General features: G+C 37.2%; 1 pseudogene; it reads right to left on the bottom strand.

Moving 5' to 3' along the window:
- Nucleotides 1–1390: 1390 nt before the first annotated feature.
- LOC141424261 (vomeronasal type-2 receptor 116-like) lies at nt 1391–24265 on the bottom strand (annotated as a pseudogene).
- Between the last annotated feature and the right edge of the window lie 387 nt (nt 24266–24652).

The following is a 24652-nucleotide window of genomic DNA, read 5'->3' as shown; positions in this document are numbered from 1 at the left end:
TGTACTAATTTATTTTATGGGGGAGAATGGTTTCCATCCTTTTTTCATCTTCCCATCATTCCACACTGCCTGCTTCCTTCCTCTAGTTGCCATCTTCGATTCTACCTTGTTATTGGATCTTGAGCGAGTTTTTGGACTGGATTTTATACCATGTGCTCACCTGGGTTTCAAACTTTCTGGTGATAGGTACATTTGGGACTTCTTAACCTCCATAACTATTAATTTTGTGTGTGTGTGTGTGTGAATTCATTCTCTGTTGACTCCATGTCCCAAGTGCAAATTGGCTTAAGAGTCCTGGTTTTGACACCAGAAGCCAAGTTTTTAGCTAGAAAACTAGTGTTCTGTGTACATTCAGTAGAAGTATTCACAAAATTTTGGGAGACTGGATATGACTTGATTGTGGTGTATTTTGTCATCACTGTACTGGGGGATGTGGCTCAGGAATCATACATTCAACTACAGTGCTCAAGACACTGGAACCAGCTCCCAGCTCAACACCGGGAAAGAAAGCTTTTCTGCAGAGGCAGTCACACATGACAGATACTAACCATGGGAAAACAGCAAACCCTAATCAAGAAGAATCATGGCCACTGCTCCAGTATCCCTAGAGGAAGGTAGGAATTCAGGCTTCTCAGTGGCCAATTTCCAGGTGAGCTAACCTTCCAAACAAGGGGGTCCTTACTGCATTTCCCTTTTAGACAACCATATTTCTCATTGCTCAGTACAGGCCTCTATGCTGTGTTCACAGAACTAATTTATTGAATGTGGCAGTGTTTCATTAAGCAAAAACTCTGTGGTTGCCACATTGATTGCTACTTGAAGCATTTTCCATTTAGAGGCAGAATGTGCCTGTTTTCCTCACTATGCAGAGAGGCACTAATAATAGGAGAAGACCAGGCCAGCCCAGGCACAAAGCAATACTGTATCTCAAAAATAACAAATGCAAAAAGGGATAGTGGTGTGGCTCACTTCATAGAGTGATTGCCTGGAAACACCAGGCATGGAATTTTCCACTATTGCCAAAAAATCAAGGAACTATATCAAGGGAATGCCAAACACAAGGTCATTGAATTTCATATATTCTAAAATTTGAGAAAAATAAATATAAATACCAAAAGGCAGAAAACATCATTGTAGAGATTAGAAGTAGAAGACAGTAATATTTGCAGAGTTGACTGCAGAATCAATGAGACAAAATAAATAACAAAATCACAATGCAATCAAATGTTGAAAATGAGAGAAATGCAAAGTATGGACATTCTAACTCTGTTAGAAGATGTAGCATGGGTTTTCAGTACACTGAAGTAAAGCACATGTTTTAACCTCATATCTAACTGCTAGAATGGTGTAACTTCATTTTTTGATTTTTTTGTTTAGGATACACATGAGTTTAATCTTCAGAAGGCTCATTGTACATAGAACAGGTTTTATCCCTGAAGCCATACAGAATGTTCCTCTCTGTCCTTAACAAAATAATGTAGCACTTGATACCAAAGATGAAGCCTAAGATCCCTGCGCTGGAGGCCAAGATGGAGAAGACCTCCACAGCCACCATGACCCTTCCCTTGGTGCTGTGGTAGACAGGGAAGAAGGTGACCCAGACACTACAGAGCACCAGCATGCTGAACGTCAGGAACTTGGCTTCATTGAATGTGTCAGGAAGATTCCTTGCCAGAAAAGCCACTCTGAAGCTCCCCAAGGCCAGGAAAATTAGGTATCCCAGGATGCAGTAAAAGGCTACAGCTGATCCCTTGTTACACGCGATGATGATGTGGCCATGTTCTGAGTTTGTGTCTGTGTCAATGAAGGGTGGAGAGGTTCCAAGCCAGATTAAACAGGCAGTCATTTGGATCAGTGTGCAGATGGGAATAAGGTAGTTAGGTGTCCTTGATACCAACAATCACCTCATCCTTTTCCCTGGGGACGTGATATTAAAAGACAGAATCACAGGGAGAGTTTTGGCCACGACAGTGGAAGTAACCACTGTGAACACAATTCCAAATGTGGTCTGCTGGAGGATGCAGGTGGCCATGCCAGGACGGCCAATGAAGAGCAAGGAACAGAGAAAACAGAAGGTGAGGGAGATGAGCAGGATGTAGGTGAGAGCCCTGTTATTGGCCTTGACAATGGGAGTGTCATCTTGTTTCATGAAGACCCCAAGAACAGCAGCTGTGAGTACAGAGAAGTTCAGAGCCATGCAGGCCAGAGCCAAACCCAAGGGATCTTCATAACCCAGAAAGGTCACAGATTTTTGGAGGCAGTGGTTTTGGTCTTAGTTGGCATTCTGATGATCTGCACACTTCACACACTGATCCATGTCTGGTGAGGAGTGCAGGTTACCACTAGTCAAGGTTCAGTTTTCACACCTCCCCGACAGCACAATGGTAAAATTTTCCTCTTTTGTTGCTTTAGATAAAAATGAATTCTACACAGCAAATATTTCCAATCAACCACTTCCCATTTTTGTTATTGTACCACAAACTTACTTTAACTTCCTTGACTTATCTGACATATTCATGACACCATTTTCTAATTCTCAAAAAACACTCAAGTTATGCCACTTCAACAAATTAAACCTCTATAAACTAGACCCAGTTTTATTCACCAAAGCCTCAAAATTTATTTAGAATTATGTTCCCTTTTATTATGACATAGATAATAGATAAATTCCAGGAAATAGAGGTGAACAATGACACTTTTTAACTGGGTGAAGAAGTCTCAACATCCTGCAACTCATTGTAATTTTCACCACATGTTTATTGTAGTTTAGAGTACACTTCCACTGAATCAATACATCTGTTTGTAGGATTCGAGTATGAGTTTGTCTTTTCATAATCATATTTAATCCTGCACTAACTCCAGTCTATTTGTTATTTTTCTACATTTGTTTTGTTAATGTCAAGGGTCTTTCAAAACAATAATGGTATTAATCCCTCAGTTGTATATCCATTAAGACATGCTAAATGTCATTATTAAAAAAATTCACTTATAACTTATAACTGCTTTGCAGAATATAATACATTCATATATATGAACCTCATATTTCATCATAAGTAAATTCAATGATTAATTTCCCAATTTACCTCAATTTTATAGAAAGCTATACCATATGATCATATTCATGTTATGTGTTCTATTCCTGAAAAATATCTTTATGCTTGGTGCATGGTACCAAAACTTCAATCCAAGCTACTCAGGAGATAAAGATAGGGTGGACTGCATTTCAGGGACAGCCTGGGGAAAAACTCACATTCCATGTCAACAAATAAGCTTGGAGTGGTGTTGGCACCTGTGTTCCCAGCTTTGTGGGCTGCTGTTCATGCCCATCACAGTGCAAGGCAAAAAGGATGTGTGTATCTACAAATTAACTGAAGCAAAAAAGGACTGTGAGTATGGTTCAAATGGTAGAACACTTGTCTAGCAAGACCAAGGTTTCCAGTTTTGACCCTGGAACCATTAATCAATCAATTAATCCACAAATAAATCAATGAATAAACAATGTGTTCATTTCTTTTACTGATCTCAGTGCAATGTGTAATGGAAATTGTTATATTGAGCATTTTTGTCTCATTGTTTTTCAACATTGGACCCCAAAATGTGAAGCTGTTTTTGGGATTTTATAAATACCTTTTATGGGATTAAGAGAATTGACACCTGCTTATTTAGTAAGACCAGTTCTATTACTATTTATTTTAAGATAAAAATGGGTGTGGAATTTAATTATACATTTTTCTAGCGTTGGTGATATTATTATATCTGTTTGAAGAAACTAGTTTAAATCAAAACTAGTTGAGATATTATTGAATTCTATTGCATATACCAAGTCTGGTCATTTGAAGTTCCCTTAAAATACCTTGAACAGGAAATATGAATTTAGTTCAAAAAGGAAAATGTCCAATATACTTCTTCTCTTCTATATTCTCACACATGGGGAACCAAGTTTAGCTCTTCTCATAAGATAAATTTTATTGCCCCATTCTTCTTATCCTCTGAAGGAGTTTAAGAAAATGAGCATTTTTAAATTCTTGAAATTTTAATAAATTTCACCAGTGATGTTCATGACAATCATAAAAATAGCCATAGATGATTCAGTTATGGTTTATACTTACTACATGTATTCAACCGTGCAGATTTGTATGTGGTGCTGGGTATTGAACACAGGACACCAAGTCCCCCATGCGTTGGCTCTATCCCTGTGATACACTCTAACCCTTGAGATGTTCAGTTCCCCCTTGTGACAGTCTTTAAGTTCAATGACTGAGATTTGTGATTTTTATTCATATTTAAAAATGTGTCAGTGAAGTTCTTATTCTTTTTTTATGATTGTTTTTCCAGTCAAAGGGGTTGAACTAAGGGCTTTCTGCTTAATATCCATGTGAACTTGAGCCATTCCCTCTGTGCCCATTTCTTTTTTAGTTTGTTTTTCAGATTGGGTACCATGCAAACTTTGCATGGGCTGGCCTCAGACCGTCATCATCTTACATCTGCCATCTGAGTAACTGTGATTACAGGTATGCAACAACACATTCACCCATGATGATGACATAATTCTGCAGAATTTCACAAGTGATGTCCTGTTACAAATTTACAATTTCTTGGTGAACATTCTTATTAAGGATTTGTTATAAACCATATTTATTTATATTAGAATACACCTTAACTTTGAGTTTCCTTTATTGTGTTAACTCATTAAATATATCTTCTTGTATTTGTTCCCTTGTTTCTTTGTCTTTAGGTTGCTTTTCCTTTTCTAGATTGTGATAGGTGCTTGTTACATACAATGTCTGGCATTGCTAATTGGATGCCTGAGTATTTATTCCAATTAATAATTATTCCATTAATAATATTTTCATATTTTTATAATCTTTGTTTAAATTGTTCTTTAAACTGTGGTATGTGTAAACAAGTATTTGCTAATGTATAAGCTTGAAGATAGTGGCATTGTTTTATAGTGAAATTTTTCTCAGCAGAGTGAATCTACATTAAACCCCATGGTCATAATGAAAAATGCAAATTAATTGCATCTGCACTCTGTTGTCAATCTCAATATATTTAAAAGTGAAATTCAAATCATGCAAGTATGCTGCTTAACTAAGCTACATATGAATCATAAAGGAAATGAAAACCATGTTGGAGAAGTGTTTCTAGCATGTAGTATTTAACATAAATCTGGACATTGTGGATGTAATATGATAACTGTGGCATCCTGAAATGTTCCCTATTCATTTGGATCTCTATTCTACATCAGTCCATCCAACTTTCTCTGAGTTTCTGCTAGGTGGAACCATTTTCAGGTTTTGTGATTATTACAAAAATTCATAGCATAAAAATCTAGTTGATATTTCCCCCACTCATCTAACAAAATATTAGTGTGCATGTATCTCTGTACAAATTTATGACACTTTTCCAGTAGGTCTTTGTGTATTCATTGTAGACCATTTACGCTAGTTTGAGTTCATGTCATTATAGTTGTATGTCTTTTTACATGTGGAATGTTGGTTTGTTTTCCTTGGAGGGGTTGGGGTAGAAACTGAGGGTTTTTCACTTGCAAAGCAAGCACTCTACCACTTGGTAACAGCTCCAGTCCATTTTCATCTGGTTGTTTTTGCTATGGGGTCTCACACACTGTTTGCTTGGGCTGGCCTCCAACTGTAATCCTCTGATCTCAGCTTTCAAGAAGATGGTATATATGTGTGATCCACGAGCACCCAAGCATGCCCTCTGAAGCTCTCAAAGAATTTCTTACAATATAGATAAACCTATCTCTTAAATCAAACAAAAATTTTCTTAACACTTGTTCTTTGTCAAGCATTTTGACAATCACTCAGAAAATAAGCATGTCCAAGAACCATGTATTCACTGTGAGGTACAAATAGGAAGACATTTTTGCATAACATTTCTCCCAAATTCCATGGTAGAGATCAAACTTATGCAGAGAGGAGAGGTGCAAGGTGTTTTCTTGAGACAGTAATGCATACAATTAATATAGCAATGAATCAAATATGCAAATCATTGTATATGGGCTGTGTTGTTTCAAAGGTCAATGTGATATTTTGTGTCATTTCATTTGCCAACTGGATGTAGGTAGACCTTTCCTATGCAGTCCACTTGTAGGGCATTTGCCCCTTCAAGGAATAATGGAAACTATTAAGGATGGGTGGGAGTTTCTCCATAAGTCACAGACTTACCTGTCCCATTAGAAATCTCATTCTCAGGGCAAGGGATGCAATCAAAACAACCGGGAGCCTTTCCCTCCTGAGGGGATTTCCAGAATCCAGGACCACAACTCTCACTGCAAACAGAGTGAGGATTCTGAGGAAAATCAGATAGGTATTGGTGGTTGCTCAGACATTTCCATAGTATTTCAATAATTACAGTATTTTACTGAATTGGATCATTAAGAAATATTAATTTTCTCTACACAAGTCCTACAAATTGATTGCACATTATTAAATTCTGGCCATGATATGACACAATGGCTTATGTGTTAAAGGCTTGGTCCCCAGCCCTGGTGCTTTCTAGAAAGCATGGATACTTTAAGCATTAGTTCTAGTGGGAGGAAATTTGGTCATTAGAAGTACACAGTTAAAGATGATATTGGTACCCCAGGTACAATTCTGTGTTTGTCTTTGTTCCTCTGTTGCCATGAGGTGTGTACTTACTTTGCTACCTGCTCCAACCATGATGCTGCGCCTTGCCATAGACCTTAAAGGACCAGGCCAAGTTCAAGAATGAAACTTTCAAAACTGTTAGCTGAATAAACTGTTCTTCCTTAGAAGTTGATTTTCTCATGCATTTTGTCACAGTGAAGGACAGCTGAGTTACAGCTATCATGTTTATTTTAGGATTGCAAAATATGAGCACAGAAACTTGTTGGTAAACAAATGTGTTCCTTTCTCACCAATGATTGAGTTAATAAGAAAAATCTCCAAGTTGTAAGTTATTAAATGAACATTGCTGGATCATGAATCAACATCAAGAATATTAAATCTGAACAAGTATTGCTTGCTGATGTGTGAAATTCAAAGCATTATGATTTGATCCAACACACCTCTAAATTCCTGAGTTCCACTCTATCAGATCCTCATGTAGAGATAATTGTTGACCATGTAGACGATATGGGGAAAACTTTCCTACTTTCACATTATGTCTAAGACCTTCTGGAAATTTCCAAAAGTTGAGAATGTCATACTCTGCCTCCAATTTCCTTTTCTCATCCAACATCACTTGGTCTTCAGCAGGGTTGTTAAATGGAATGTTCTTCAGAAAGGGGTGCAGCTAAAAGAGATGCATCATCCAAAGATGAAGTGGATTCCATGGCTAAGACAGAAAATCTGAACTGAGAAAACCTCCTTATTGGCTTAATCCTGCTTCTTGACACAAGTACAACAACGATGTAGTACAAAGGAAAAGCTAGAGAACCAAAATATCATGATATCAAATTCTGGACACAGATCAGAGGATCAAAATGACAGATTCAACAGAAAACACCAATGTCACACTTAACTATAATGAGTGAATCTGGGAATTAGGTAAGTTTTAACTTCCTGGAAAAACCTAACAGGTATTTTCTCAATGAATATAGAGACTCAAATTGCAAATGGGTTCATTAACACCTAAACTGAAATTAAATCAAATCACTGATATAAAATACACACCATTGTCTCTAGCAGATCTTTGGCACTCGAAGACTTCATTCTCTTTTTTTTCTTATTTAAAAACTGTTTGTGAGATGCTGGCTTTATCATAGCTTTATCATACTGAAAACATTTTCCATGTAGATTATTGAAGCCATTAAAAACAGAAAACATTGATGTGGAATCAAAACACATATTTGGAGACATACACCCTGCTATTCAAGAACATAACTACCCAGGTCTAGGTATCTCCTATAAAGTGAAAAATGTATACTTTTTTAATGTGCTGTCAGAGAAAGTATCATAAACTACATAGTTTGTCTATGAAATCAGTTCACAAAGTGACGCTCATGATGTCAAGTACCTTCCAATGAAAAAGCCATTACCTGAGAAGGGGAAAATACCATCCACTTTCTTTTTCCCATTGTTTGCATTTGGATTTGATGAAGTAGCATCTCATGAAGGGTGTGGGTCACAGCATACACAGCGTTGTAAATATTGTAACTCTCTTCACTCATGGCTGTTTCAAAAAGATTCCCAGGCAACCAGGTCAAGGAGACACTGTGTGGACATTTATTATAAGTTCCACAGTGAGACTCAAAAAATGAGCAACTTAAAAACACTAAAAATAGACTAGCTAGGTAAAAGTCTTCTGGATATTTGGAAGGGTTTGCTGACTGGATGAAATTTCTGAAACCAGAAATGTCTCCATGGTGGTGTGAAAAAATAAGATGTCCACGGAATGAGTCTAAAATGAGATATCTATTACTTCTTGTTACATCCCATTTAGAATTCATGACCCTGACTTTGCCTGTCATTAAATCTCCCCGAAATTATACATTAAACCTTCCAGGAAATCACTGTCACCACAAATGATGATCACATTTGCTGATGATTTTATAATCTGGTGATGTTTTGACTAGGCATTTGGAAAAGAGGAGACTATGGTGACTGGGATCATTTCCACAATGGCTACACAGATTCTGTGCTTGTCCATCTCTTCTCTCATGTCTGAGAGAATCTAAAATCCTCTGTGGTCTTCTGAAGTGAAGAGCCCCACCCAGGTCCATCTGAAATGAAGCATCAAGTAGACCATGCCAAAGACCAGAGATATTTCTTTGGGAGCCATCTGATAGAGAGATGTGAACTTGTCATGGTCACTCAGGATAGGATCAAAAGGCCCAAAGGTAAGCTAAAGGGAAAAGGAAATTGGAAGCCACATGAAGAAGTGGACAGTCTGGAAGTACAATCTGAGGACTGGTACGTACTAAGCATGAAGAAAAGAGGTAGAAAATAAGGCTTGCTCATTTCACTTTATGAGAACTCTTTCGAAGACCATAAGTCAGTCTCAGAAATCTAAGAAACCTAGTATCTGCTGAAATTTCTCCCATTTCTGCATTCCAAACAAAAGGGAACATGGTGCCCCATAAAGTCTTTGACAATAAAAATGGAGAACTTTATAAAAACAAGTCTCATCCTTTTGTTCCTCCTGACACCTGTCAATTGCAGCAAAGAAGCCACTGTTTCATCTATCCCCATCCCACTCACACCCTTACTTGCGGAAATTTGAGGAGCTCCAGCAGGGTCCCAATCTGGGCAGATATTACCCATGAAGATCCTGTAAGTGCTGCTACAGACTTGCTCTCTCATCTACAGGTGTAATTAGGAATAACTTTGTCACTCCCAGGAAGCCAAATGAAGGAATTTGTCAATGTCTACCATTCAGTGTGTAGGACATTATAGATATCAAATCCCAGAGATATGTTCTGTAGAAGAAGGGGGTTCTTGTTGATCTCCTCAATGGCAAAATCCATGGCTAGTACAAACTGGTAGTTCTTTAAGGAAAGCCTGCATAGAAACCATTGTATTCTCCATTAGAAATAATAAGTACGTGATCTGTTCAAATCCAAAGCAATGACGTCTTTGCATTCATGTGTGTGTCTCTAAAGTTAATATGTCACATAATCAGTGCCTATTTGTATCCTTTAAGAATATGGGTTCTTATTTAGTTTAGGTGAGGTCATAAAAAATAATCTCCCACAAATGAGATTCAAGTCATTATATGGACAGGGAAAGAAAGGGAGAGGGAGAGGGGGAGAGAAAAGGAGGGGTGGAGACATAGAGGTTTAGTGTAGGAGGAAAGGGAAGGGAAGAAAGAGAAGGCTGTAGAGGGACAAGAGAGGGGAGGATGAGGAGAGGGAAGGAAGGGGGAGGGGGAAGGGAGAAGGTAGGGGAGATTGCTTTGTCATCTCACTGAAAAATTTGTGGTGCAAATTATGCTTGGCTTTTCCTGTGCCACATGTGTGAAAATGTATATTTGTTGTTAAATGAACACAGGATGTTACGTGACTATATGAAATCACAATTTCTTAATATCTACCTCCTCTCTAGGAATACAAATTTTGTTTTTGCTTGCCTAACCACTATCTGAGGTCCTGGGACCGTGAGACTTGAACATGGTCCATAATAACCTCAGCCCAGTTGACTGGTATTTTCTTTACCACCACTTTTCCAAACTCAATCCCATAAAATGGTGTAAAACAATGCTTATAGTGGGTAAGTCTGGATAGTAAGATTATAATTTTTATTCTTGAACTTATTGCTAGTGTATTGGTTTCAAATACTGAGTGATATAAATCACACTGCCCTCCAATTCAGAGCTTCTAGAATACCTGTACTGCATTTGGAAGATATGTAGTGCCAGTGTCTTGCACATTTGCTCGTCCATTTCACATCCTCTGTGACTGGTGGCAGCTGTTTTGGGTATAAGTCCTCTTCAGCAATAGGAATTGAATAGAAGAGTGAGCCTTGGTCTTAACTCAGGGTTGTGTTTGTCTTGGTGAGTAAAGGATTTTGATGTGACATAGCCTGATCACTTTGGTGATCATTGGAATGAAAGGGAAACTTGGAACTGCTCCAACCACAGTGATTAGTTTTGGGAACCAGCAGCATCACACAGTTTATCACCTTAGACTAGTAACTATGGATAAGGTATCTGGGCCTACTCTGTCCCCAGGGAGAGGTTCAGATGTGTATAGTCCTCTCTTTTTGCACTCCATTGTATGGGTTTTCATTTTCAACACAGCAACAGATTATGTGTGACAAGCTGGATTTTGCTTTGTGTCTATTAATGATACAGTAACAATATACCAGCAAACCATTCCCTGCAAACCTTTCAAGGAAATAGTGTAAATGACAACAGGCTCAGACAAAAAATTACCAAATTCTTAGAATTTCTTCAAACACAGGCCCAAATGAAGCCAGAAAAGGAAGGAAGACTGAAGTAAATAAATACGTGATATGCAAAAGACCAAATGACATCCTATGTCAAAAAGTATCATGAACCTTTCAGGAAACTATGACCTCATCTCGTTCTCCAAATGAGGTAACAGCAGGAGATCAGGAACTATTGGGAAGGGGAGAAAACTCAGAGAATTAATAGAGCTGTTTTAAGGAAACAAATTCCACGAACTGGAAGAAAACAAAGTGAAATGTTTCATTAATCTACTGAAAAACTTACTAAAAAGAAAGAAAGAAAAAATATCAAACAGAGTTTCTTGAGTTTTTACATACTTTCAGCAAAATTTAAACGTATGACAGAAGTGAAGAATAGCAAGACAGATCAACAAAAGAAAGACAAATGTTCTTATAGACAGGCTTTTTAAAATACACAAATGAAGAACAATAATGAAGAAGTTGACAATATCTTATGGCTTCTTTGAAAAAGTATAAAAGACCAAATATTTGTACTATTGGAATTTAAGAAGCAGTTGAGAAAGCCAAAAATGTACGAAGCTTATTCAAATGAATAATAACATTAAAACTCCCCAACATAGAGAAAGATACAAATATCTGGGTACAGGAGGATCAAAATTAAGCATTCACAGGTAACAAAACCAAGTTTGCCTGAAGCCATAGTATAATGAAGCTCTCACAGGTGAAAGATAAAGAGAAGTTTCTCAAGCCTTAAAAAGATTATTAACAAATAAATATAAGCTTAACCCTGCTGGCCTAAGAAGGGAGTTCTAACACAAACATACAGTCAAGGAGTGCAATTTGAGTTTCTCAGAGAAGAAGGAGGAGGAAGAGGAGAAAGAGAAGAAGAAGAAGTACAAGAAGAACAGCAAAAACAAAAACCTGTAACACAAAGAGATCTCCTATCAAAAAGAATTAACCTAGAAGGTGACACACAGGCATAGCTCAAGGATGGATCATATCATAAAACCTAGGAAAATGTCAAAATTAAAAAGCATAACAATATATAAGGCTTAATTTCTAGCAAAACCATAAAAAGAAGTCAACAAGAAAAATCTCAGATTGAAGATGTATGTGAATATTTAAAAACGACTTTTGAGCATCCAATGGATCAAAGCAAAAATCAAGAAGGAAATTAAAATGTTTCTCACAACAAAAGAAAATGTGCAACACCATACCGTATGATGTAGTGTCAGCAGCGCCAAGAGAAAACTTCATAGTAATCACTGCATAAGTTGGAGAAAAAGAAGAATAGCTGAAAATAATATCCTTCAACTGACTCTTCAATGAGCTAGAAAAAAGAACTAACTGAATACAAAATTAGTACAAGAAAAGAAATAATTATGATCAGAGAAGAAAGTGAAATGGAGATTAAAGAAACAAAGGCAAAGACATTTTCATAATTTGAGGAGATCCTAGATTAAGAAATGGACACAACAATGAACTAACTAACACCAGTGATGAAAGGCACAACAAAAAGAGAATAGCTCAATAATGATCATAAGGAAGTATATGCCAATAATTTGCAAGTCTAGAAGATGTGGAAAAAATTAGGGACATGCATTTTACTAGAATTGAGCTGGAAAGACATAGAAATCTTGGACAGATGAGTAACAAAGATGGAATGAAAATAGAAATCCTCTTCAAAGAAAAATCAAAGACTTAATGGATTCACTGATGAATTGCACCAGTCGTTTAAGAACAGTAAGGTCACAGTTATATCAGTCCAAAGAGCTCTGAGGCAGTGTTTCACAGTCTGATGACTATAAATTATAATTGTGCACTTTCCATTTCAAAAAGATAGAAGAAACTATTTTGAAAGTTTTGAGTACAAAGAATGGATATTGTGTTCACAATACTTCAACAGCACAACATAGTATAATGTGGCAAATGGCAGCAAAGAAACCGAATGTCCAGTTTTGTCAATGATAAATGCCCTTAGACACTCAAGGGACAAATGAAGTGAAAATATCAGTTTCACATAGGTGTGAAAACGTCAGTAACATGGATGAGAAATTCAGCAAAGACAGATCCTGACAAAAGAATGAAACTGAAATGTTGGAGAAGAAAAGCTCAATAGAAAACAGATGGAAGCATCATCAATCTAAAACCAACTCCCAGAGACTAATGACTCAGTGACGAAATGGGCAAGTGACCTGAGGTGAAATTTTTCAAAAAAAAAGAAACAGAAATGGCCAAAAACAGATGAAGAAGATCCCATTGTCCCTGGCTATAAAGGAAATGTAAATCAAACCACATTACGAATTCACCTCACCCCTCTTAGAATGGCTATCATCAAGAACGCAAAACAACAAATGTTGGTGAGGATGGGAATGTGAAGAGGAACTGCAAACTGTTCGTTGGTTGTACTAAATTAGTACAACCATGTGGAAAGCAGTGTGGAGGAAACTCAATAAACTAATAGAAGAACTGTCATAAGAACCTGCAATAGCACTCTTGGTCATATATTCAGATAACTGTATATCAGGATACAATAAACACACTTGCACACCCTTGTTTAATGCAGTATCATTCACAATGGCCAAGCTATGGACACAGCTCCAATTCTCTGCAGCTGATGAAAACATTAAGAAAATGTGATATTTATACACCATGGATATGTTTCAGTCTAAAACATTTTCATTTGCAGGTAAAAGGATGGAACTGGAGACCATGAAGTTATGCAAAGTAAGCCACGTTCTGAAAGACACAGGTCACATATTTTCTCTAACTGTGGAAGGTAGGTCCAAATACAAATACTGGCAAGCAATATGTATATTCAATCTGCACATAGCTTCATTCAAATGTGGGAGTGTTGGAAGACACTAGGGAAGAGGGAAAGGGAAGAGAATGATAGGGAGTGAATACTATTGAAATATTTTCCATCTGTGTAGGAAAAAGACACAATAAACACACTCTGAAAACTGCTGACCAATGCAGTGGGATTGATAAAGGACAAGGAAAAGTAATAAAGGGGGTTAAACTGAGTCAATTATGACATATTTAGAGGCAGAATAGCAAGGCAAGCCCCCCTGTACAATCAAAAGACCCTTAGACAGTGAAGGTCAGGAATGTAAACATGTTGTTAAGGGAAGGGTAAGAGTGGGAGGTGGAGGGAAAGATGAAAAAAGTAATGGAGGTTGAAGATGGCTGATGTGTATTCTGTACATGTATGACTATGGCACAATGAAACCTGATGAAGTCAATTTAAGAAGGGGGACAGGGAAGAGAAAGAATGGAGGGGATGAACCAAACTGGGGTGCATTGCACCCATATATGGAAATGTCACATTGAAACCCCACATACAACTCTTAAGTAATAGTAAAATGTAAAAAAAAGAAATGCGTAGAATTTCAAACAAAATTATGATTTTATTATATTCACATAGCCATAAATAAAAAAATTTGTCCTGCTCACTAGCCAATATTGCAAAAGATACTCACAGGAATCCCACTCACAGATGAAGAAGAAATGGTCAAAATCAATAGAGTCAGGGAAAGATTAAATCCCATGAGAAGAATATATGATCAAATGAGAATGAAGGAAGTATCACACATGGTGAATTTCATAAAGTACAAAACTCCAAGCTGAGTAAGTGGGCAAGGAAATAGACATGAAAGTAGTGAAGTGGAATGTAAAATAAGTTATACATTTATACATTATATATTTATACAATATAAATAATCAAATAAAAAATTGTACCTTTACAAGATAAATAAGATTAACAATCCCTTATTCATACTTATCCTCCCCATAAAACAGAGAGAAGAATCTAGTAAATAAAGTGAAATGTGAAAAAGTAGATAATAGAATTTTGGATACCACCAAAATCCAGAGGATCAATAGGGGATATTTTGAAAAGTCTATTAAAATAAATTGGAAAATTTGACCATTGGATAAATTTCTAGGAATGTAAGACTAAACTAATAGAAAGAATAGGATCTAAAAAACCCAAATAGATTTATTTTGTGCAAAGATAGGAAGCATTAACAGGACTTCCCAACAAAGTAACACCCAGGACTGGATTAATTCACTGCTAAATTCTCCCAAAACTTAAGACAAGAAATAACACCAATGATTCTGAAACTATAGTGTAAATTAAAAGTGAAAGAATGAATCCTAAATACATCCTACCTCCAGTATTAGCCTGATAACAAAAGCAGAAAAAGACAAACAAAAAAGGAAATAAGACAAAAATATCCATGCAACATAAACACAAAAATTGTCAAAAAATTACAAATAGTAATCAACAAAAGTTTAAGAAGCAAAACTAGCAAAACTACATCAAATCTGCCTTGAAACTATAGTACATAGTCACAGTGACAAAAACAGCTTGCAGTAGAATGAAGACCATAATTTACATAATACCAGAATTGAATATGCTTCTGGAATTTCCTAGTTTATTTTATATACAATAAATTAGAGGTAGAGAAAGAATGAAAAGTAAGAATCAGGTGGCACTATTTTGCCGAAGATGATCATGTTCACCTGGAAATTCAAATGAATACATGAAGAGGTCACACAATCAATATAATGGTACCATACCCAAACAAAGAGAAGATGTGCAATTTCAATTACTCAAATAAGAAGCAATCACATAAAGCATGAGGGGGAAATAGGTATACTGTGGCAATAGACATAAATACAATATAACTGGCTCCTCAGACCAACGGGAAAAACGTACTCAGGAACAAGAAACTGTTTTTTTTTAAATTATAGATTTCAATGGATATGAATAAGTTCTACTAATGGAACTTGTTCAAAGGAAAAGTTGCTCAAAGTTGTGAAAATGTCCATCTACATAAGTGATTTATAGATTCATGGTAATGTCTTCAAAACTAATGATATTCCAAAAACCTACCACAAATGCTTTTGTAAGTTTCATCTTAAAGAAGTGTTGGAATTTTTTGAAGATAAGTAATGTTTAGTGTAACATAAATTGTATGAAATATTTATATGTACTGAAACATAACATGGTACCCCTTAAATATGTATAGTTTATTTTTTATGCCTCAGTTACACAATAACATCGAGAAAATATGTAAAAGGTGGAAAAATCTGACATTATTCAAAGTAGTAGCAAAACAGTCACAAAAAGTTCACAAAATTCACTGAATTCCTAGCAGCCCAAACAATCTTGAACAAAGATGAACCCTGAGAATGCACTACCAGATTCCATGAAATAAAATTATTGGGAGAAAACTGCAAGACAGCCAGGTGGCAGTGGCTCAGGCCTGTGAGCCTAGCTACTCAGGAGGCTGAAATCACTAGCACACAGTTTGAATCCAGCCCTGGCAAACATTCATGAGAACCTATCTCGAAAAAACACAGCGCACAAAATAAAGGGCTGCTGGAGTCACTGAAATTTTAGGCCCTGAGTTCAAATAATAGTATGACAAAAAACAAACAAACAAAAAACTCAACAGGTTATTTGCATAATTGCAGACACACATAGCAATGGAAGATTGAAATGCACTCAACCACCCCATGCATTTGCAATCAACTGGTTCACAAGTATGTGGGAAAAACATATCTTGAATAAACAGCAGTTTATTTAATCAGTGCTGTGGGGAAAACTAAATACTTGAAAGTTGACCCCCATCCCTCACCTAATACTAAAAAACTACAAAATTGAATCACTATAGTTCAACACTATAAAGTAAGAAACCATTAGAAAAGAATACAAGAAAACCTTTCAAGACGAGGGAATAGGCAGGAAAGTTCAGGAAAAAATTAAAAACATGGAAATCCAAAGAAAATTAAACAAAAAGGATCATATTAAATGGAGAAGTTACTTCAGAGCAAAGGAAATAATCACACAGAGAAGAGACAATCTTCAGAATGAGGAATCGTTTTCTGTAAACTTACATCTAAAAGGTAACTCATATCCAGAATATATCACAAGCTCGGTTAGTTTCCCCCAAACAATTCATTTTAAAGGCAATGATCAGATCAAATTATCTGTAAAGAAGACATATATTTGTGCAAGGAATTTAGTACAGACTAATTCAGTTTGTCTCAGCGAATTTAAAATCACTAATACAGGGAGATTCAAATTCTCCTCTTTTAGAATAGCTAATAGCTCCAGTATAACAAGGTATAAAGTTATATTTGCCAATATGTTGTGTTTAGACTTGACTACAACCTCCCTCCCCTACAGCAAAACACCATAGCAGTAGTCCATGTATCAATGCAACACCTTCATAGAATAAAATATTCCTTACTCTATTCAATTAGTAACACACATAACATTTCTCTTCTCTCAGTTTAGGAGATTAAGACCAGACTCCTAGAAAACAGATTTCAAATTTTTCTAATTTTAAAGTAGCTAAGGACTAGTATAAGCAAAATGAACCAGAGCCAAATGTGTGACAAATGCATCAGTAACAATATTCAAATATGAGTAAGCCTGGGAAAAATTTGGATGCTAACAAAGATAAGCAGACAAACATCTAGGCACGTAATAAGAGCAATGTTGATACCTTCCACAGCAGTGAAGAAACTCAATTTCCTACCCCTTCATCCCTGCTCCTAAATGTGTGCAGATACTACAGGTAACACTCACTACCACAGCACTTGAAAAGAGATGCAAGGAATCACTGCTTTCAACATTTTCACTGCTAACAGGGCTGTAAATACATTGCTAGAATTCCATGGAATTCTGCCGTAACAATTTATTAATTAGACCTTCTGCTGCAGACCTGGCATTTGTTCATAGCAAAAACCTGAGCACAGATATGTGTCTAAGTGAAGTAGTAATAAATTGGAGGGGAAAAATCTCACAGGGCTTATCATTTATTTCTGGCTATGCTTGCATTTCCAGATTTGACACAGCATCCCAGCAGGACACACATCTTATTTGAAACAGTAACTGGAGGTCTACAGTCATAAGTGTTTTCATGACCATGGGCACAAGTTCAGAACTTCTCAGTAGAGACATTATTAGATACATTTGTGAGTAAAGAAATCTTATCACAGCATTGATCTACAACAAAGGGAACTTTGTTCTAGTGTCTCAGTACAGAACACATGGAATTGACTTGGATTGCTTTTCTAAGGATGATCTCTTGGTGCTAGCTTTCAGCCCAGGCTGGAGGAGTCCCAGTGATGGTGGAGCAAATGCATAGAATTCAGCCTTGTTACAGAAAAGAGAAAAAGAAAAAAGAATATACTTGCTCCTGTTGAAAGAAAAGTACACCATAACCACAAAATAAGTTAGGAATGTTTCTGGGAAGGTAGGGGAAGAAGTGCCATGTTGGGGTGATGATCAGCAATGCTCTATGCATTCACAGATCACTTGGGCAGTATTCTTTCAGAAATCAAATGGAAGAAAGTAACATAAAGCCATAACTTACTTTGTAGAAAGTCCTGCAATAGCTGGATCACTGCTTGTGTCATTTTGACAAAAGAATAAAGTGGAAAAATCCCTGCAATCAGTACATCTCCATCTTTGTATATACTGGGTTTAGGGCTGGGAAAGCAGTCTGGATCACTAAATGAACTGAGATGGAGGGGAAGCTGGAGGGAAAGGAAAAAAAAATCAAGGGGAACATATCTAGAAATGTACAATTCTCTGTGGAGGCTGAGCCAACCGTGTCAGGCAGGTATATATTTTTCCTATGTGCCTCTGTATATATGTTTTTATGTCAACTGGAATGTCCATTCTAATTTTCCAAATTCCTTCAGCCCAGTGTTTTCCATTCCCATGGAGGAATCTGGAGCAATTTCTGTCATGGCCTCTGCATCTGAGGTCCTGCGTCTATGAAATAAACATGAGCTGGAAAATAAGTTTGAGGATCCTCCTTTCCACCTCAGGTTCTATGATTTCATCCAAGCCCACAGATGGTAAGGCCCCGGGGATGAATGAACCTTTCTTAGAGGTGTTCTGAAGTACGTGTCTAAAAACAATTTGCAGGAAAGCTATTTGGGATGTGGGAAATGAATTACATCATTGGATGCCATGTAAGGTGTGAAGCAAATTGGTAATAAAGGGCTCAACCCAGTCAGGGCTTAACCAAAGCCAATGGGGCATCACTTCCTCCAATTCAAGTACACAGGAGAGACATCTTCACACACCCAAGGTTCATGCATTCCCCTAATATTCCTTGTATTACTTATGCAGGTTTCCACATACCTATTGCATTTTAGGGACATTCACAGATACATGTGTTTCACCATAATCAACCAATAATCAAGTTGTCAATTGAAATTCCAAATCAATAGTGCAAGGTAGATGCAGAAATCAAGTTGTATATTTGCATTCTGAGCTATGACTTTCTTCACTCTTGACGTCTTCTTTTATCTATGCTGAGTTAATCATCTTCTGTTGTTCTGAAGAAAGTGACAATCCTACCCAGGGTCAAGCATAGAGGAAACGGAGCCACCCAATTAATGCTAGTATGCCAAAATTATAAACAATCTTTAGGATTATTGTGATTATCTCCCAGACATAGCATCTTTTACAAGAATTTTATGCTTGCTCATTTGACTTTTGCTTGCAATCAAAATGCACTGTCATGTATTTCTCAATAAGCAATGAGCCAAAGAGTGACTTTGTGTGTCAGTTACACTTTCAGTCCCTGAGTGTATGTTTGTGAATGTAGTCTCATGTCATAGCTCTCAGTTGAAATGAGACCGACACTTTCAGGAATTAATTATACACAAATTGCAATATATGATGGAAAGAAAAACTATTTTTACCATAAAATATAATAACATATTGTGCCTATTCTGGTCAAGATCTGTGGGATGGGGGAGTTTCCCTGGAATACAAAATATGAGCTAACAAGTTGAGAAGAATAAAGCAATTGATTGAACTCTGTGTAATGAATGTTGTGATAAGGATCTTGGTGTGCATAGAAAAAGAAAATAAGATAAATCATTCTGAAGTACAGTAGACGTGAAATGAGACTTAAAAGAATGATGAGACATAAGTTCTCTTAGTTGCCTATAGGAACAGTTACTTTTATGCACAGGGTAATAGGGAATGACAGAAATCTTTATCAAGAGATTGATATGTTACAATTTATATTTCAGAAAGAGTAGTTTGCCACTCATATTTAGAATGGATGGGAGACATGCAACAGTATTATTACGGAACTCACAAAAGATGTTGATGGAGACATTCTGGAGAGACATGCTGGTGGTTTGAGCTAAGTACAGAGATGCAGTCATGATGAATTCATAAGAATTTGGTTTAAGCACTTAAAGTCTGGGATGACATTTTCAGAGATATGTCATGTATGATTCTCCAATGACTGTAGTTTAACATCAAACTATTAGGTGTGTGGGTAATTACTAGAGTACTGACTGAAGAATTCAATTTTGAAGTATAAAGAAATGATGAGAAGATGCAAACACTAGTTACTCTGATTTGGTCATTACAAAATGCATGCCTGTATCACCCTAGCCCAGTCATTTTAGGAAGCTAGTGTTACACTCATTCTAATACATAATAAAAATGTGACTAAAAAGGGAATTACAGACCAACATCTTTAATGAATAGAGATGCAAAGATTCTCAGCAAAATACTGATAATGAGAATGCAGAAACTCATCACAAAGATCCAGACCATGACCAAATGGGTTTAATTTGGATAGAAGAATTGTTCAACATATGTAAATCTCTATATAACATATAGCATATAAACAGAAGCAAGAACAATGCCCACATAGCCTTATCAACAGATGTATTAAAAGGTTTTAGCAAAATTCAACATCTTTTCATGATAAAAGCTCTGAAGAAACTAGGAGTGAAAGGAATATTCCCCAACATAATAAGGACTATATATGACAAAGCTATAGCTGACATTATACTAAATGAAGAAAAACTGAAACCATTCTTGCTAAAGTCAAGATTGAGACAGTGATTCTCACTTTCTCCACTCCTATTCAATATAGTTTTGGAATCCCTCACCAGAACAATAAGACAACAGCAAGAAATAAAAGGGATTCAAATAGGGAAAGTAGAATTCAAGTTATCCCTATTTGCAGATGACATGATACTCTCCCTAAAGATCCTCAAGATTCTACCCAAACTATTAGAAATCTTAAACTTTTTTGGCAAAGTAGCAGGATGTAAAATTAACATACAGAAATCAGTAGCCTTTCTATACACCGACAATGAACACACAGAGAAAAAAAAATCAGGTCAAACATCCCATTTACAATAGCCTCAAAACCAATAAACTACCCTGGATAAATTTAACAAAGGAAATAAAAAATGACTATAGTTCAACATAAAACTATGAGGTTGTGTGGGTAACTAATAGAAGGCTGTCCAAAGAATCCAGTTGTGAAGAAGAAAGAAATGAAAAGATGCAAATATTGATTACTCTGATTTGGTCATTAAACATTAAATGCATGTATCACTTTTTTGTACCTTCTGAATATGCACAATCCTTGAGAGTCAATACAGAGACCAATACAAATTCAAGAAAGGAAAATTGTAATCACATGTAATGACAAATCTTCCTAGAAGAACTGTCCAAAACAATCAGACTTCAGGTGTGGGGCAAGATGGTAGACTAGAACCGTCTTTTGTTTTTACTGCCTGAATGACAAGAATCAGATAACTAAGGGCAGGCTTTAACCTGAATAGAGAAAGAAATAACAAACACTGGGCATCAGAAAAGAGAAACTGGGGAGATGGAAACCACAAAGAAACAGAGAGGAGAAGAAAAAAGCAATGCAGTGCCATTCAGTGCAGCCACAGCTTCAGGTGGGGATGGAAGATGAAGATACATTCACAAGGGAAGCCAAACTGCTACACTTCCCACAAGTCTAGACCCCAAGGTAGCATTTGGCAATTCTACACACCCTTTAAGTCAGAACCCTAGTGTAGCATTTGGTGAGACTATGATCGTGCAGGGTGAAGCCTTGGCAACGAAGTACATTTATCACTTCCCTTCTCTTGGAGGACTATGGAAAGATGCTATCTGGAGAGGGACCTATTGAGATTGAGCTGCTGTGGAGGCATAAAATCAAGGAGAAATCAATGCTCAGTGAGTTTTGGGAATCCCTGACATCATGTTTGGATGGGAGATGATCATGCGTGTTGGGCATTGAGAGTGAGAGGGTCTAGTGTGAACCACTGGAGAAGGTACAGTAACAGAGAGCTTTGTGAACAAAAAGCATGGCGGTTAGACATTCTTCCACCTCTGGAAAGGTGTGAATCCCATAACGTGAGGTTCAGGGTGGAAACAATTCACTGAGTATGCTTTGGCTGACTTAATCATGTCATTCAGGATGGGCAACTTGGATCTGTGTGTTCCTTCTAGGTGGAACAGAAAGCCTCAAGCCTATGTGCCCCAAATCACATCATACCCATGGCCTCCAAATGGAAGTGAATTTCTGGACAGGGAATGAAATTTCAGAGTCTTCCTGGAAATCCATGCAGTTGCATGTTTGTTGCTAGGTGGTGCTGAAAGCCCTGAACTCTTCCCAATGACATGATTTCCACATCCTCCTTACCCTATAAGGAGATGAACTCCTGGATATGAATGGAAGCACTGAAACCAGCAAGTACATTTGCTTGACTCCTCAGGTACACGTCTGCATGTAGACCACTCAGTATTCTCTAAAATTCTATAACTCAGTTGGTGGACATTCTTTGGTTCAGTGACTTTTTGACCTGGATTACAAATTGGGAACCTTGTGAAGCAAGTAATATCCTAATCAACTGTGAGGTTATAATTCTTCCTGAGGCTAACAGTGGCTCCAAGTACACAAAGAGGGGAAACTGCTCTACTGAAAGCAGTCCATAAGCAGACAAGGTGCCCTTTTACTTGAGACACCATGTGGTTTAGCTCAATTTGACTCCCGTCAGGCCCAGTGTTCTGAGCACATGGGCAAATGCGTGGCTACTGAGCCATGCCATAGCCCGGTGTTGACAAGTACAACCTCAGTCTTGCCACTACACTCTCCTGCCTGAACACTGAAAATAATTCAATCGAAGACTACAGGTGATGAAAACTTTCAAACAATTGGTTGTTTTCTCATGCAAACTCTAATGCAGAAACTTAGGAAATATGAAAAATAAATAGACCACTTGACTTATCCTAAACTGAGTATCTACAAAGTAACAAACACTAACAATAGTGAAGAAGAGGAAATCTGAGTCAAAGAATGTTTTTAATTTAATTTTTAATTTTTCTCTTTTTCTGGGTGTATATACATTGTGACATTTATAAATGTTCTTATAACATATCAAATATATCATACTTGAATTCACATTGAGTTTTATCCACCCTTCCACACATTCCTGGAATAGATTCAACAGGTATCTTTTTTCCATTTACATACATGTATACCACATGTTTGCAACATATCCACCATCCCATGTGCTTTCCCTAATCACTACCTCTTCCCACTAGTACCAAACTGCCAGGTAGGTCATGTTCCACCTTCCTGTTCTTCACATTTGTAAATGAGAAAAAATGACATTTATGTTTGGAAAGGCAGCTGCACAGGGAGTTTCCTTGTGACTTTCCACATATATATGTATTAAAACCTGAATTTGTTCATGTCCTCTGTTTTTCTTATTTTGACTTTAGCCACCTTCTTATGCCTTCTTATGGTAGCTTCAACAAGCTTAGCAATTCTATACTCATTCTTTTTTGTTTTTTTTGGTGTCTCTGGGGTTTGAACTCAGGGCCTCACACTTCCTAGGCAGATGCTCTACCACTTGAGCCACTCTGCCACTTATACTCATTCTTTTACAGAGAGTACATCAACCTTATTCACCTTCTGAACTTCCATCTTTTATCCTCCCTTCACCTGCACAAAGAGTGAAGACGAAGAAATTTCAGACCAGGAATTTATCAAATGATTATAAGAATGATCAATGAAGTGAAAGAGGGCTTGAATAAATGCACAAAAAAATAACATGACAAAATAAATAAAGACTGATCAGAAATCAAGAAGTCAGTGAAGACCATAAAAGATAAATTTTAGTAAAAGTCACAGAAATACTGATAGAAATCAAATTATAATTCTCTGAATAAAAAGCTCATGAAATGACTGGAACATTTAAGAATTGATTTCACCAGTGTCCAGGTCACTAAATGTCCCCTTCCGTCCTCCAACCCTCTATGAGAATCATCTGTGGAAAGGGAACATCCTGCACCTGGCTGGGAAGCCCTGGGCTTATTCTTTCTCTCACCAGTCAGGTAGAGGGAAGAGAATGTGCAAAGGATCTGAGGCAGGGACACAACAGGTAGTGATCACAGGAGGGTGAGCTGTGAATGAGGTGATGTGGACAGGGTCTTACCTGGGGCTCCAGTGCAGGTTTTTGTCATATGGAGGGAAATAGTTTTCACAGCAATTTCTTGATGCAATTTGCATCTTCAGAATGTCCCACAAGCTGGCATGCATGATGGAAAGTGTGAGTGTGGGGGAGTGAGGGTTCTGCTTGAGGAGAGAACCCTCCTGCTATGTGGCCTGAGGACAAAGGTTGACATGGGTTCAGCCTGGTGTTCCAGATTAACCTGCTGTGTGACCCAGAAAGTCGCTTAACTTCTCTGAACCTCCCAAAGCACAGAGGCCTAGAGTGCTGGCCTTCATGGTCCTTCTCAGAAACAAGGGTTTTGGGTCTTATTTATGGTGTCCAGGATGAGGAGGCCACAACACTTTGTGTCTAAGCCTTACTCCAGGGGAGGGACCAGGCAGAGTGGAGCTCTACTGATGAACTCCTATGTGCTGCACAGTGCAGGTGTCCTTCATCCATCATGCATTTACACTTCACAACCTTTGCTTCCACTA

The sequence above is a fragment of the Castor canadensis genome, chromosome 6 (assembly GCF_047511655.1).
Source record: "Castor canadensis chromosome 6, mCasCan1.hap1v2, whole genome shotgun sequence".
Taxonomy (NCBI): Eukaryota; Metazoa; Chordata; class Mammalia; order Rodentia; family Castoridae; genus Castor; species Castor canadensis.
This window is presented reverse-complemented; position numbering and strand designations above follow the sequence as displayed.